General features: G+C 43.7%; 1 protein-coding gene across 3 annotated transcripts in view; it reads left to right on the top strand.

Annotated features, from left to right (window-relative positions):
* Nucleotides 1–1219: 1219 nt before the first annotated feature.
* The window catches only part of CCDC91 (coiled-coil domain containing 91), a 232734-nt gene continuing 227564 nt past the window's right edge, over nucleotides 1220–6389 (top strand). The window contains exon 1 of one of the 3 annotated variants that reach the window (XM_081127169.1): nucleotides 1220–1426. The gene's annotated coding sequence lies outside the window, so the exon portion shown is untranslated. Of the gene's footprint in view, nucleotides 1427–1747; nucleotides 1968–6389 lie in introns of those variants that run through there. The other 2 variants (XM_081127171.1, XM_081127170.1) reach the window with 2 other exon arrangements.

Genomic DNA, 6389 nt, shown 5'->3' with positions numbered 1-6389 from the left:
AGAAAGTGTATTTCCTGTAATAGAAATCTGTTTGCTGTGTACACAAAGTAGGAGGTGGGAAGGAAACGGGGTGTAGAAGAGGTGACATTTGTGCTCAACACTGAAGCTGTGCGCTAACCACTTGAGCCTTCATTTACCGGAGGGTTGCAGGATTCTTTTTTGACATTTGCCATCTCTAGTACAGAACAGAGGCTATTACAGGTTTGAGCCAGTTTTGTTCTACGTAAAGATGAGAAAATAATGTTCCCCCAAATGTTAAAGAATACCCGTTATACAATGAATGTGAATATTCCGGAGACTTATGTTCAGAGTTCCCAGGTTACTTGTCTTTCTTTCTCAATAGACTTTAAACTACAGAAGGCAGAGATCTTGAGTGGATCCTGTTCCCTCAGGGACTGCCCCAGCTTGGCCCGGTACCGGCATATGGTATGGACGCAATAAAAAAAGTGGCTCAATTAATCTTCTCCAGGTTCTTCCCATGTCAAAATGGAAGACTCTTTCACACGTGGCTTGCTAGTTGACTGTTTCTAACAGCTATTGACAATGGACCAAAAAAAATCCATATATCCGTGCTTTCTTTCAAATAAAACGCTTATCAGTTATGCCATTCTCTTTCTCCTGGAGACACTATTTGCCTGGAGGTTTAGAAAAAAGCGGGTAGCTTGGCAGCTGAAGATGTACTGTTTCTGAAACAGAGGTGGCATGTATACATTGCTGTGCTCTGGGGCGGAGGCCAAGAAGTAACTGCAGGACAGACTTCTCTGAAGTCCTATAGCTTTGGTCCGGAGAGGCTCTTGGCTCGGGTGCATCCCCTAGGCTGAGAGTTCAGATATGCAAAGATGAGATGGAGCAGCTGTGTAGTCAATTGTGTCTTGAGCACTTGACACATCGCGCACTTACCCCAGCTCCAGTTCTTGTTGAACTCTGCTTTGGGTTGGTGCAGAGATGAGGCTCAACTCTTCTCCAGCACGATCCTAGAGTCCCAGATGGACGGGTCGTTTTGGGGATGATCTGACTTGCGTGGATCAGGCATGGAAACAGGGCGGCCCCTGAGGCTGCGGCGGGAGGTAGCTCGGGAACCACCCCGCGGTTAAGAGCAACCCCCCGCGGACCACTCCAGCCAGGGCCGTGCGCCCTCGGAGCGTCGCGCCCTCGGCCGCGGCCTCAGCGGGGGCCCCGTGACTCTCTCGTTGGCGTTGAGTGACGCGCGGCGTTGGGCGGGCCTTGGAGGAAATCAACTTCCGGGGGCAGAGGTGTTCGACGCCGGGCGGCGTGCGCGGAGCGGTGGTCCCACCTGCGGGGCTGGGGTCGCGCCCGTGTGCGCGCGCGGGCCTGTGGGCCGGGGGTGGCTCCCCTCACGGCGTGGCGGGCGGCGCGGCGGGCGGCGCGGCGGCGGCGGCGAGCGGGAGCAGGGAGCCGGGAGCAGGTAAACGGACGCTCGCCTTCTGGGCCTGGGTCTGGGTCCCCGGGCCGCGCGCGGCGGGCGGTGCGCCCGGAGGCAGCCAGGGCGCGAACCCGCAGCGCCCCTCGCGGGCTGGGAGCTCGGCTGGGCTTCCCCAGCCCGCCTGCTGCGGCCTCGCTGCCCGGAGGTCTCGGTGACGGGAGTCGGGGGCGTGACCCGCCCGGGGCCGGAGCTCGGCGTCGCTCGGCGGCCGGGAGCGCCCCCCTGCACTTGCTGCCGCCGGCAGGTTCCGGCCGCTGCACCTTCCAGAATCCAGTGTTTTCCAAAGTCTACGCTCAAGTACACGTGATCATTGTGTCACGGAAACTCCCACCGAACCGGGACGGATCCTGGTCGAGTTTTCACCCGTCGCTCCCGGTTTAGGTTTCCCTTTCTGCTTTGCCAAGTCCGCGGGGGCAGAAGGTCTGCTCTGTCCGTCCCCGACACGTTGCAGTAAAAGTGGCATTTCGGCGCTGAGGCAGGAGGCAGCAGGTTTCCAAGTGGTGAGGCAGCCTTCATTCCATAGGTGCGCCCCCTTCCCCACAAGAAAGATGTGTCTTCCATCCGCCCCTGTTGTGTACTGCGGGGGAAACCTTTGGCCATGAAACCTATTCTGGGCTTCGCTTTAAGGAGTGGCAACTCTATTAAAAGCTCACTGAGTGTTTTTTTGGTAGGATGATGTTGCTGCTGCTGCTGCTCTCACTCGCTCCCCTGACGAGAGTTGGGGCAGAGCCCGATTTCCTGGAGGGTGAAGTTATGGCTACGGCGCCAGGTGACTCAGCGGTCCCTTAAGAATTCCGACTCTTTTACTTTCCTCCCCCTCTGGACTGCGCAGATACTGATGCCACCTTCCTCTTTAAATTATCAAGTTGGATGATGGCTTTTGGCAATAGTCTGCATGTTCCGTGGTGGAGTGATTGGGGTGGGCTGACATTTCATCTTGTCACCTCATTTCATCTTGGCACTAGGATGAGCTAACATTTCACCCAACAATTTAAGGCAAAATACTCAGAATATTTAGTTCCGCGGGGGTTGACCATAAATTATCTTTGTTCTGTGCCATAGGAGAGCTCTACACTAATAATCATCCCATTTGCCCTCTGCTACAATTTATGTTGCATTAAGGGTTAGGGTTAGGGCTTTCCTGTACCTGTTCGATAAAAAGAGGAGTTATGGGGGATTGTGTGTGTGGGGAGGGGGGTGGGGGGGTGATGCCAGGGAGAGTGCACCTGTGTGGTGCTGGCTAGCCAGTAATTTGTGTGGTAGAGAATTGCCCTGGTTACAGTGTTCGGTATCCTGATTCAGGCAGGCTAGGAAGCAGTTCTGTGGGCAGGGTAATCATTATGAACTGGTTTCTTAGCAGCAGTATAAGCCAAATGGAATAAACATAAAGAAAACAAAAGTGATGAGAGTTATAACTTACCTCTTAACTAACTTTTATTAAATGGAAAAATGTATCTTCCTGGCATGATGAGCTCAAAACTTGAGAGCTTCTTGTTTATGTTAATCATTTTAATATACTTAATACCCGATAAAAAGAGTGCAGAAAGTCATCACAAAGGGGACAACACCTTATTGCGGGGACAGTAAAAGAAGAAGAAAGATGGTTACAGTTTAGCTGGTTGACCGTTAAATGTACAAGTAGGAATTTGCCTGATAGACATTTTATCTTGTACCTTTAGCTGTAGGTGTAAGATTTGTAATGTATATAGGATAGTTATAAATAAAGAAAGCTATTTGAAGTTTTACCGTCTTTCTCTTGATAGCAGAAGTTTGGGGTGGGAATGCATTGGGGTGGATGAGACCTTTCCCATTAGTACTTTGGAAGGATAGTGTTTAGGTAAGTTGTTTCTAAATTCTTACTCATAATCACAGTGCTCCTTTATCAACATATTCTTTGTGACTTTTGGCCATTCTTGAAAGTTCATCAGATTTTGTTATTTTTCTGTCCAAATAATGAGAACTTAAATAAGGCATCTCTCTTTAGATTAACTCTTTGTATCAATATTTTTTTTCTTATTTACTAATGGTAAATCACTTTTTTTTATTTGCCTTATTTCTAAGGATTTTCGGTTTCCTCACTGTCTCTCCCCCAGACCCAGACCCAGACCCAGACCCAGACCCAGACCCAGACCCACACCCACACCCACACCCACACCCACACCCAGTAAATTGATTTAGCTCATTTAACTTGATGAGTATTTTTCAAAAGCATATGCCCTGCTTCTTTCAAATTTTAGGTTTACTGAGGTATAATTTATAAATTAAAAATCACTTTTAGTATCTCATTCTATAAACTCTTATAAATGCATATAGTCATGTAATCACCACCACAATCCAGACGAAGAACTTTTCCATTATTCCAAAAAGTTCCCTCAGGCCCCTTTTTGGTCTTTTCCCGCCCCTTACCCAGAGCTCCTGGCAACCTCTTATCTGTTCCCTTTCTCTATAGCTCTGTCTTTTCTGGAATGCCATATAAATGGAATCCTGCATGAGAATTTTTAAAAAAAATATATCTTTATTGATTTCAGAGAGAGGAAAGGAGAGAGAGAGAGAGAGGAGAGAGAAACAATGATGAGAGAGAGAGAGAGAGATGGAAACATCAATGAGGAGAGAGTCATTGATCAGCTGCCTTCTGCACGCCCCCGACTGGGGCTCAAGCCCGCAACCCGGGCATGTGCCCTGACTGGGAATCGTACCCCGATCACCTGGATCCTAGGTCACCGCTCAACCGCTGAGCCATGCCCGGTTGGGCTGTTTCGGTTTTCTTACTGCTTTTTTGATTCATCCATGTTGATGCATGTATCAGTGCTTCTTTCTCTTTTTTATTGCTGTGCACTATTTCACTGTATGAATATATCACAGCTTGTTTTATCTATTCAACATTTGATGGACATTTAGGTTGTTTCCAGTTTTTGGCATTTAGAAATACAGCTGGTACAGACATTCATGTGCAGTTTTTGTACATTCCTGTGCAGGTCTTTGTGTGGAAAATATGTTTTCACTTCTTTTGGTTAAATGTCTAGAAGTTATAAATGTGGATCATGTGACAAATGTTTGTTTAACTTTATAAGAATTTACCAAACTGTTTTCCAAGATACCTGTTTTATTTTGTATTCCCTACCAGAGATGTTTGATGGTTCCAAATGCTCCACATCCTGGTCAGCATTTGTCATTTAAAATTTTTTAATTTTAGGTATTCTAAAAGGTATTTAGTGCTATTTCATTAATTTTTTTTTTAATGTTTTTTTTTAATCCTCATTGGAGGATATTTTTCCCATTGCTTTTTGGATAGAGTGGAAGGGAGATAGAGAGAAACATCGATGTGAGAGAGACACATTGATTGGTTGCCTTTTGCACACGCCCCGACCAGGGTCAGGGATTGAGCCTGCAACCGAGGTACATGCCCTTGACTGGAATCGAACCTGAGACACTTCAGTCCTGGGGCTGACACTCTAACCATTGAGCCAAACCGGCTAGGGCCTTAAATACACTTTTTTAAAACTCAGATTTAAGAAGTCTTCTTTAGCTTCTAGTTTGCTAAGAGTTTTTTAAAAATCATGTGTGCATATTGTATTGCTTTTTTTTTATTTTGGAAATTACAGTTGATTACAGTAGAAAATTGGGAAATAAAGAATCTTATAAGGAAAATAGTTAATCCATTTCCAATATGTGATAACTCCTCCTAATATTTTGATGGCTTTTCTTTTAATTTTTTTTCTTTTACAAACATTTAAAAAACAAAATGATAAATATTGTTTTATATTTTTCCCTTTTCACTTAGCATCACATTGTGAATGCTTACTATATTATGAATTTTTTGAGAACTTGATTTGCAAGTTCTTGATTTCTAGTTAAGATAGTTAAGTTTTCCCCATTGAAATTAACATTAATCTTTGTGCATAACTGATAATATTTTTAAATTGATTCTTTAAAATGTGGTTATTACTTAGTGTATGAAATGTTCTTCACATTCTTAATAAACACTGCTTCCTTGTTTCATTTGATATCCTTGGAGTCTGTCCTCCAGGCAACGTATCGTGATAGGTTTTGGAGAAAAATGTGATAGTCAGTATCATTGACCTTTTTGGCATCACGTTAAAGTAGAATCCTAGAATTTCAGAAAGTCAGAGTTCCTTAGATTTTATCTAGTTCAAATCATTTATTTTACAGGTTTAGAGTCTGGCATAATTAAATGACTTTTTTCCCATTAAGCAAAATTTTATCATTAAGCAAATTAATAAATCAATATGACACAGTATCAGGTATTTCTAAAATGTTTACTCAGGTTTATGTCCTTATATTTGTAATTTTAAATTAGTGTAGACCTTTCTTGACCTGTACCTTCCCTCTCTGTCAAATCCCTAATAAGTGGTAAAAAGACTCTTGTTGGCTATATCCCATAGAATCCTACTTTAAAGATTTATGGATACATTTACTGTCACTAGCAGAGGATACAACAATTTTTTAAAATTTTGAAAGAGGAATTTTTAAAATTACAGGTTTAATTCACAAAGATCAGAGATAGTATTAGCTGTTTTAAAATGTAACATGTTATAATCCTAGTAAAACTGTTTTCCTTAGACAGGCATGTCTATTTTAGTATTTACATAATCCAATGTAACACATAAGAGTTATATAGACTGACTGTATGAATGAAATAACTGCTCTCATACAAAGCGTGAAATCACTTTTTTCTGCTATTCAGAGAAGATTTACTTTCTTCTCCCTTTGCCAGCCTTGCAAACATTGACCATGCGCATCTCTTACCAAAATAGGCCTAGATAATGGAGAGGCCAACCAAATTGCCTTTTATTTTGTGTCCAACCTTGTGGTAAAAGAGGATCTACATGATCATTTCAGGATGCTTTGCTTTTATGAGAATTCAGAACTTCTGCACTTGTACTAAAGACAGTACTGCAGTACTGTGCAAGATCCATTAATCTAT

Source organism: Miniopterus schreibersii (assembly GCF_964146895.1).
Source record: "Miniopterus schreibersii genome assembly, chromosome: 2".
In the NCBI taxonomy this organism is placed as follows: Eukaryota; Metazoa; Chordata; class Mammalia; order Chiroptera; family Miniopteridae; genus Miniopterus; species Miniopterus schreibersii.
The sequence above is the reverse complement of the archived record's forward strand: the minus strand, read 5'-3'. Positions and strand labels throughout refer to the sequence as shown.